This window comes from Pinus tabuliformis, chromosome 7 (genome assembly GCF_031772625.1).
Source record: "Pinus tabuliformis cultivar Carrire ecotype Pingquan chromosome 7, CPIR1, whole genome shotgun sequence".
NCBI classification, from domain to species: domain Eukaryota; kingdom Viridiplantae; phylum Streptophyta; class Pinopsida; order Pinales; family Pinaceae; genus Pinus; species Pinus tabuliformis.
Window position 1 is genome coordinate 45,866,070 of NC_142293.1, and position 10,671 is coordinate 45,876,740.

Below are 10,671 nucleotides of genomic sequence, written 5' to 3' on the forward strand. Positions count from 1 at the left end.
ATGGGGGTTTACTTCTTGGAAGATGCCACAAACTTTGTGTTAGCGATGAGATTCCATCATCCTTAAGCATTATAATGTGAAGAAGGAGAAATCATGGGACATGAGTTACCCCTTTCCTTAGCCTATTTTTACCAACCCTCTTATGCACATTTTTCTTCATTCATTTTCTTTTTCTTTTATAGCTTGGGATAAAAGAAGCATTGACCCTCAAAGGATGAAGCAATTTATTGTTCATCGGAGTTGGAATATTGAAAGTTCCTTTCATTTTGATAACTCGCGAATTGGCTAGGAACAGGGTGAGGGCTAATAAGGGGTATAAGCCACGCTAGGATTTTGTTTGTGTACTTTATTATATCCCAATCAATATTTTGAATTTTATCACTACATCTCATGCTATTTCTTTTCTTTTTAATACATTAACCTCCCAGGACAAAGTTTATGACCCCTTACTCATGGATGAGGAAAATAGGGAACCAATATCGATGATAAATAATAATCAAACCGAAGATCAAACATGGATATAAGGGAAAGATTGAAATTGTTAAGTATGGATTATCATGGACACAAAACATCTATCAACGACTCCTATTTGTGCCCCTTGTGGACAGTGGAAAGAAATGCCTCAAAGAAGGTCACATTGGACTAGAGGCAATGGATATCCACCAAGGTGAAGTATTTGAACAAGAATACAACCAAAAGCAGTGTATCATCCATTTCAACCTTTGATCTATATTATATTTCCTTTAAACATTAAATGAAATCACTTGATTACCAAAAAGGTTAAGTGCCTTCTAATAAATGACCCACCTTGGTCTTATGAGTAGGCTAGATGAAATAAACCACATACCAGAGCATGGATGGAAGGCCTTTGAGGCTACCTATTTGTGAATCATCATAGGGTTTTTTCTTTTTTTGTAATATAATTGAATATATTTATATTATAAAAAGATTGATTTTACATTGATAATAAACATGTCTCAAAAACTGAAACAGTAATAGACCTTCCATAACTTGTTCCTAGTCATCAACTTTGAACCAAAAGAGAGCTAAACAAAATTAAAACCATGTTCACTACATAGCCCTTCAAAAGCTCCATGCAATGGATATATCAGGCTTGAAAAAAAAGAGAACTCAAATCGGAGACACATATAGTCTAAAGCACCACAAAGACATAAAGACTGCATAGTAGACATAAACCGAAACTAGACCGAAAGCCAGTCCTGAACCTACTAATCTAAGACAATAACTAGAGAGATAGCATGAGAGTTTCCTGGAGGTGTTTCTTCTGTTGGTGTATTAACAACACTTGGAGTTGGTGAATCATCATAGGGTTGATGGTTGGCAAGATGAACAAATAGGGATTTATTTTCCTCTTAGGTGTTGTCCACGAAGGTGGCTAACAAGATCAAATTCTTATTAGAAATAGAAAAATTCTTTGTCCTAGTGGTAATTCATTTACCACTACATCCCTCCGAGGGAGGTTGTGTAGTCACATGTTATTCTTTACTTTTTGAGGGAATATTTGACTCCTTTATTTGCACTCTAGAATTATTATCCTTCTTTGATTTTGATGATCTTGATGTTCACTAATATTCTATAAGTTGATCATCTACACATGAAAATAATTGTACAAAAGATTGTTAGTGTTTTGATTTTGATTTTTGATCTTTGTTATTTTTTGGAGTGAGCTCATGCCTAAACAAAAATACTCAAAATTTTAGAAATGAATTTAGATTACATTCAATGTTAATACAACAAAGCAAATATCAAATTTCAATTTCAATTTGAGATAATATATTGAAAATTAATTCAAATTTCTTTCTTCATTTTTTGTTTGTTTGTTTTCTAGGTAATGTGAGTTTAGAGATGATTGGCATGCCTAACCTGTGGCTTGAGTAGCCACTACCCAAGGGCATCTAAGCCGTCAAAATCACCTAGGATCGCACACGGCCTAAGCCACACCAGCCCTTAGCATGGTTGAATTTTAGCCCACAGAGTTTTGAACCGATGACCTTTACACCACAAAGTGCCTTAACAAAATGCCCTGTCACCATCTTCCCTACACCCCATGGGAAAATTTCTTTCTTCAATTTCACTTAAAATGAATATGTCTTCAATGAGGGTGCAGATTGTGGTTGACAATGGCATAAGCATTAGTTTCCCACCACCTTAGCAACAATCAGAATGTCAGGTATTAAACCACCCCCAGCCATGCATTTGCATGCGAACGAAGAAACTCTGTAAACTTCATTGGATAGCTAAAATTCCTCGCAACAGGATGTAGAGGTTTTGGAGGAACATTTGTTTGGGGAACATTGGCCCCTTGCCTCAGCTGATTGTCCTAAGGCATTACCTTGGAACCTCAAAGCAATAGGCAGGGTGGTGTGTTGGCTTTAGAATTAGGGAGATGTTGGCAAAATTAAAGGATATTCTTATGGAATAAAGGCATTGGGGGGGAGGGGTGACTTGGTACACCAACTCGCTTTTGACGGTAAGGGTTTACAACTGCCCTTAATAATGACAACCTTCCATCTAGGTGGTTTTCCCTGCACGCAGAAGTGATGCCTCATCTCTTGCACCGTAAATCTAATCATCGTTAGGTCTTAGAATTATGCAATTGTGTCATGGCTTAAAGTTCATCTTGATTAGTGGAGTTTTATTTCCATTGATGTTAATATTAATTATCTTATAGCTTGGGCGCATTGTTGGATCGCCGGTATTAGCGATGCAACTGGGCTGGTTCTTGGGCATGAGAGAGAGGTTATTTCTGATTCAATTGATCCCTTGTGGTTTCCTCGGAGACCGATTGTGCGGTTATGTTTCATCTATGGCTTTGTCTCTACTAGGCCTTAATACTTTGTAGTTATGTCTTGGTTTTTAGCTTAGTTTGTTCGTTGGTGTTTTATCTCCAATAATAGTAATCAAAACTGGTGTATAGTGTGGGTTCACTATCAGAAACAATGATATTTGTGATATAGTTGTGTTGTTTCCTGGGTCTATGAGAGGGCTCCTTTATGCTTTAGTTGATCCCTGGGTGTTTTCCTAGAGTCTTGTGGTGTGGTTTTGCTTTGTTTGGGGCTTTTGTGGGTTGGGTTTCCTTGCGACCATTGAGCAAAAAATAGAGCATGGCGTTTCTGTCATACAACTAATTGTTATATTTATTGCACCTTTATTTTCTTGTTAAGGTTGTGTTGATGGGTAACTCCTGGGTGAGTCTACTTTCACTGTGGTTTTAGTTGTGTACTTTCTCTTGTGGCTCCTGTGTCGAGAGCCCTATGGTGGGTTATTTGTTGTGTAACCTATCACACTCGATGTAGTGTTTGTATTGAAATATACCCCTACCAGTTTGCCACCATGCAAAGTTAGTGTATGAGGAGCCAAAGAGGTCGGGGGGGGGATGGTTGAGGCCCTCAAGGAAGGAACCATGACCACCAGCAAGGTCAGGAGGCTGCAGATTTCTTCCATGCGAACATACTTGAAGACACTCGTAATGAAATGTAGAATTTAGAAGCCATGGCTCCTAGATAACATCATGCAATGTCAGATCCAAAACTTTTGGAGTTATTTGGACAACAAATCTTAGACCTTGGCCACACTAGGGGCCAAAAGAAGCAATACCTCCATGCCCTATTTATGTATTGGAATATGAAAACCTTAACAGTTAGAATATTGATGGAAAGACACATTGATTAATATAGTATCTTTGCACACCTTGTTGATATCAAATGAGAGTAGCGTAACATGCAATTCCATATGGAGAGGATGGATGCTAGGCTAGTCCAGATAGAGCGTCACATGGTCACCTAGGTGCAGGCGATATGGACAAATGGCCGAAGCTTGATATAATTTCTTCAATTTCTGGCTGAATTCCTCTTTCTGCTTCAACAGGTGTATCAGTCATCTAATGTTAGATTGATTGCTTCATGAATTTTCCCTCTGATCACCCCAACCCTTGTTATCGGGCACAAATCACCTCATAGACCTGTTTTCCTCTATCGGGATTATAATCCCATAGAAATTATAAAGATAAACTATCGTTGCTTTAAAACAAGTGAAAATGCGTTTAAAACACAATATACACAGGCGGAGGCTTTCGTTCCAAAGGAACGAAAATACACTATCAACGGGTTTTGCAAGGGAAATAATCCACACATAGGGATATACTATCGGCAGTCACTATCGCTCCCAATTATCGGCGCTATGGAGGTCCGACACGATATCGCTATCGCTATCGACGATTGATAATGGCCTCTTTAATATAGATCCGCCTCCCCACTAAACTTCCGATGCGATAGTCTTATGGATCCAATAGACTATCCAATCACTCCTATATTATTTTGGGTCCGAAAGTCGCACTTCGGACTTCGATGCTTCCAAAGGCTAGTCTCTCCCCGTGCCAACACAACGATGTGATAAAGGGTTCGGACCCGACGAGGTTATAGTCCAGAGGTGATAATCTTTCAGGTCTAGAACTCTATTCTGGCTAAGTAATTTCACAATTTCCTGTGTGAAACAGAGCTTTGCCACAGAACTCCATTAAACAAATAAAGAAGCCAAACTCGCCAATATGAAGGAAAACAGGTTAAAGGCTTCAAATACTGCGTTAATTGGAAATTTTAGGCCAAATCATTGATATAAAACTCAGAAGAAAGCCACCAAACTGGTACACGCATATAATTATGAGTCAACAAAGAACCATTCAATCAGATGCACAGAGAGAGGTTTTTTCCAGATGACAATGCTTCGAGGCACTCTCTAATTGTGAGCGTCGCGTTATTTCATTTTATAAATAATAGATAAGCCCTCTCGGTCCTTATCTATACAAAAACATGCCTTTTACATCGATTTAAAGCAATTATGCATAAAGCTTGTTACAATTTATCCATAAGCAATTATTACAGCATGATTTATTCTTAATTCTATCCTTATCTTAAACTAAAAAACATGGAAATTTCTGGCTAAAGGACCCCACTCCTTTGCCTGTAGATTTTATTTTATTTTATTTTTTGAATAAGTTTGAAGATTTTCCATCCAAGTCTCATGCTCCTGCATCATCACATCCCGTGCATCACCACGTTTTCTGCCCCTCCAGGTTATAGTGCTCATGATCCTGCACCAATAAACTCTTCTAATTGATAGTTATTAGATGATTATTGTTAGTCCCTTTTGATATGTTATTCTCATACAATCTCTAGTGATGCTGCATAAATTACACTCTTTTCAGTTTTGGTCTTGCTACTTTATTGATAAATGGTAAAAAATACATGGTTTCCCATTCGGCAGGTTGAGACCATCTGTCGTATAATTGGTTGGTAGTAAAGGATGATATCTGTAATAGTTTTTTGGTTGATGTGAGATAATAAAATTCAGTTACAAAAAAAGAATATAATAAATTTTATTAATATACTACACTTACTTTAAGATATTTTAAATTTATAATTAACAATAATTATTACAATTTAATAATTTTATTTTAAATTTAAATATGTGCTAAATTTAAACGTAATGGGAGTTCTGAGATGAGTAGTGCACCCAATTTATAGCTTGAATAGCCGCCACTTAGAGACATCTAAGCTGTCAAAATCACCCAGGGATTGCACGTAGCTTGGGCCACCATGCCAACGCATAATTTATAGCTTGAGTAGCCACCACTTAGGGGCATCTAAGTTGTCAAAATCACCCAGGGATTGCACCTAGCTTGGGCCACCATGCCAACGCCCAATTTATAGTTTGAGTAGCCACCACTTAGGGGCATCTAAGCTGTCAAAATCAATGGGGGATTGCACCTAGCTTGGGCCACCATGCCAACCCTTATCATGGCTAGATTTTTACCCACTAGATTTTAAACTAGTAACCTTTTAACCACAAAATACCTTAACAAAACACCTTATCATACCCAATAAATTAAAATTAAATTTATTTATAATTATAATTTATATATGAAAAATAAAATATTAATTATAATTTAATCATGAAAAATAAAAATAATTATTTTAACATTATGAGAAAAATTAATTTTAAATGAAAATGTTTCATCCTTCAAACAAAGTGAGAAAACAATCATTCAATAAGACAGAAGCGTGACAATTATTCACAAAACATACATAAGTATACATACATCAGTGTGGCAATTATTTACACAAACAGAAACAGAAGTATCACATGGAATTAGTCCAAATATATTTTATTATATATGATGATGATGATGATGATGATGGTTAATGTCCATTGAGACCAAACTTTGGTCTATCAGACCTAAAGAAATGAATTATTTAGTTTGATTTGGTATTTTATTCCTATGCTCAAAAAGTTTGGAGAAAAGCCTCCTGAGCTCACTATAATTTTGATATCATAAAAGGCTAGGAAGGTCAATATTGCAACAAAGATTTTGAAACTGAGATCTAATGTGGTTGTACGCAGGGCACTCTAAGAGGAAGTGATTTTCATCCTCGAAGTTCATATTCTCACAATGATGGCAGAAGCTTTCTATCCATGGTGTTTTATGAACTGCCCAACGACTTGTTTCACTATGGAGCTCATGAGAGTTCATTCTAATCTTGGCTATATTAATTTTCTTCTTTGAGCTAGTTAAAACAGAGAGATACTTTTGATCTTCTAGGGTGGGGTTGATGACCTCCTTATAATATCTTAATTTTCTTTTAGTTGCTAAATCTTTCTCACACCACATTTTTTCTTTGAACTTAGAAGTAACAATATTTTTTATGTTATTAATGTTTTGCAATGCAACATTCTTGTCGATTTCCCAATGGTTTAACTAGGCTCTGGTGTCTTTATACCAACCTCGTTTGAGCCTTAGGTGGTTTTGGATGGAATTTAAAGCTAGCTTAGGAAGTCTATGGTCTCCTATGTTATTGAGTTTGTGCTTGTACAATAGAAGCCTAGTCATAGCTAGGCTCTCGATAGGGGAAAGACCCACTTCTATAAGGAGAATATGATAGGGTGTGTTGCTTTTAATTTTGAGGCTATACGTTATAAAACGTTTTTGGATTTGCTCAATATTTTTCCAAGATTCTCTAAAGATGCTACAACCCCAAACCTCACATCCATATAGGATAACCGAAGTGACTAAAGTTTCAAAGAGGAGTTTCTTTCTATCCCACATTACGAGTTTTGTCGTTTTACAATTATTTTCATGACCAAAATAAGCTTTCCATCCCCCATTAATCCTTTTCTCAATGCTATAGTTCTAGTTGAGCTTGTGATGAATATCAATTCCTAAGTACTTGTAGGAAGACACTTCCTCCAAGTTACTATTGTCATACATAAAATTAGCGTAAGTGTCCTTATTGGATTTGATAATCATAACTTTTGTTTTGTCAGTGTTAACAATCATACCCATGGTAGAGCAGAAATCCTTAAGAAGTCTAAGTTGCTTATCAAGATCAGATAGGCACCTTGCAAGAAGAACAATATCGTCAGCGTAGAGAAGAAGGATGATGACTATCCCAGTAAGATCGTGCCAACACATCCTGCTTCCTCTAAGCAACCTTCTAGCTTGTCGATGTAAATGCCAAATAGGGTAGGGGAGAGGGGCAACCTTGTTTAACTCCGATATTACACTTAATATCTTTCGATCACCCCTCATTGCTCTTTAACTTGGCAATTACATTCTCGTATAACCTTATAGTGGCAACTCTCAACTCAAAAGGAACCTTTAGCTCTTCTAATATGTTCTAAAGGTTGTTTGTAAGAACCGTATCGAAAGCCTTTCTAAAGTCCACAAAGCAACAAAAGAGATTGGATTTATCATTGCGACATTCCTCCACAATGATCCTAAGCGTAACGAGGTGGTCTTGTTGAGCGGTGTTTTCTAAAACCCGCTTGGCCTTTAGCCCGCTTACCTTCACTTTCAAGCCATATGCTCAACTTCCTTTCCAAAAAAATACCATATAACTTGGCTAGGAGATGGCTGATCATAATTGTCCGATAATTAGAGGGGTTATTTGTATCCCCACTTTTAAAAATAGGGATAATGAGGCATTGAGTCCATGGTTTAGGGAACCCTTGCTTGACCGCTTGATTGAAAAGCTTGTGAATGTGGGGGATGAGGACAAGACCTCCAATTTTTAAGATTTCCGCCTGGTAACCTTCAATGTCCTTAGATTTCCCATTAGCCAAGAGATTAACCCCAAAATCAATGTCTTCTAATGAGAAAACTTATTTCGTTGTGAGCAGGGTTTAAAAGTTATCCATGACATTTGGAGATTCATACAACTTTTTAAGATAGGAATTCCAGTCATGTAAAGCAATTTTATTATTATCTTTAGTTTTCCTAGTTAGAATCCGCCTCCAGAATTTCTTAGGAGCTACCTTAGAGAGGTGTAAGAGATTCTCGTCTTTTACGAACACACTGCCTTTTTTTCCTTTTAGTTAGGGCTTTGTATATTTTTATGTTGCCAATTTTAAGAGATTCATCAACAACTTCCTTAATTGCTCTCCTCGCACTTTTACAATCTTTGTCATACCATGGGTTGGTTTTGCTATTTCTTTTATTACTTGAAACTTCAATTGAAAACTTGTTAATAGAATATGAGAGGGTTGTAGTAAAATTATGATAGAGATCTTCTATGTTGTCTATACTAGATAAAGGAAGCAAATTAGTTTTTAACTCATTTAGAAAGAGATCTTTTTTTTTATTTCTATCAAAGATTAACTTCTTTTGGCTATAAGGATTGTCTTCTATGGGATCTCTATGCATGACAAAATTGAGAGTTATAAGTAAAGGCCTATGATCAGAGTCAGGCTTGTGGTCGTTTAAGATGTCAAAATTTGTTATTTGTTGTATAGAGGGAGATCGGAGATAACATAGTCTACCACGCTGCTACCAAGCCCATGGATGCAGGTCATTTGGCTAGAATTGGGCCACTTCTTTAGATTGTTGCAAATTATGAGATCCTGAGCATTACAGAGCTTGACTAGCTCCGACCCAAACAAATTCTCCCCGAGGTCTTCAGAGCTCCTTTTGTACTGGCTAGTTAGAGGAAGGTCTTTGTCTAACCAAAGAGGATTACGGTTGGAATGATTGCTTAGTAGAATAACTTGGTTGCTTGAAGTTCGAGCATTAAAGTCACCCATTAAAAGGATATTGCCTTCATTCCTTAGGCTAGAAATATCATTCTCTAAACCATTGTAAGGACTATTTTTATCTAGATTCTTTTTCTTATAGAAGTTAGAATTGATGGGGGGGAAATAACAGATTGCTATGTAGGTCTTTTTATCATAAATTTCAGTAATTTTTATCCAACTATATTGGTTGTAAGGGTCGTTTTATAAATCCTAGAATGGGGAGAGATGTTCTTCTTAATGTAACAAGCTATACCCCCAATGCCTCTACAAGAGGATCGCTTATTCCAGGTAGACCATAATGTATAGCCATCTATGTTAGGGACCTTAGATTCTTTGTGCTCCCAAGTTTCAACAAGCAAAATAATATCAACATCATTCGAGATCCAACTTAGCTTGGGGCTTTTGTTCCATGGAAAGCCCCGACAGTTCCAAGAAAGAATCCAGAGCATGTTGAATTGCTATTTATTATTATCTTTTTGGTTTCTATCTCGAATAACGACTTTTCTATTTCTGATTATTGCCCATTTTCCTTCCTAGCTTCCTTTACCTTTTGAACCTCCTTTCTCAATTCTGTTTGATCTTCTGGAATGAGATCTTCATTTATAAATATTTCCGTTCCTTTTAGACTTGAGGTTTTATTAAGTATGTCATACTTATGGCCAGTAGAGCTCACCTTTATTCGGATCAATGTTCCTTTATTCTGAGTTAGTTTTCCCAACCTTGTTGCTTCTGTGAGACACGTTGTTTCAATTTGTAATCTGTTATGTAATTATGTCTGGGTTATGGCTAAAGTATCCTCGTCTACCTCCTCTTTCAAACCGAAGATTATAAGGTTCAAGGCCCTTTTGTTACGCTCATGGTCTAATTCTATCAATTTTTTCATTTCATCTTTAATTGGTTTGATATCTAATTTATCTGCCACACTATTTAGGGTGAGGCGGCTATTAACTTTTTCTTCTAGCTCTTTAATCATGTCCTTCATTTTAAGACTCTCTAAAGTATCAACATCTACTTGTTGGGATGTTTGGTTCATATCTTGGTTTTGTTTTTCTATAACTTGCAACCTAGTGTCCATTGCCTCCATTTTATTCTCCAATAGTTCTATTTTATTTTCTATTTGTGTTTGGATTTTGTCTTCAAGAGATGTAAATTTATTTTCCGGCATGGCTGCTAACTCTGTTGTAGCTTGACTTTTCTTTCTTCTCTATGTTTCTCTAAAGACTCTATGTACTCATAGAGGCTCTGTAGAGTAATTGTGTTAGGTCTACCTTTGGTAATTGTAGTGAATTATTCATAGTTGAAAATATATGAGCAAATATGTATTAGAAAAATATAAGGAATGTGTGCACATCATATCAGCAAATCAAACTGCAAACGCACATCCCTCGATTTGTTTTTCTATTACCAGTGAAAAATAATAAATTAGTACGGCAAAATTCGTAAATTATATATATATTATTAATTATTTTTATTTAAATTTAATGAATTATATATATATATATATCATCGTACAATTAATCAAAATTTTTCCATAAAACTGTACAATTATTTTTTTATATATTAAAATCATGGTAAAGTTAATCA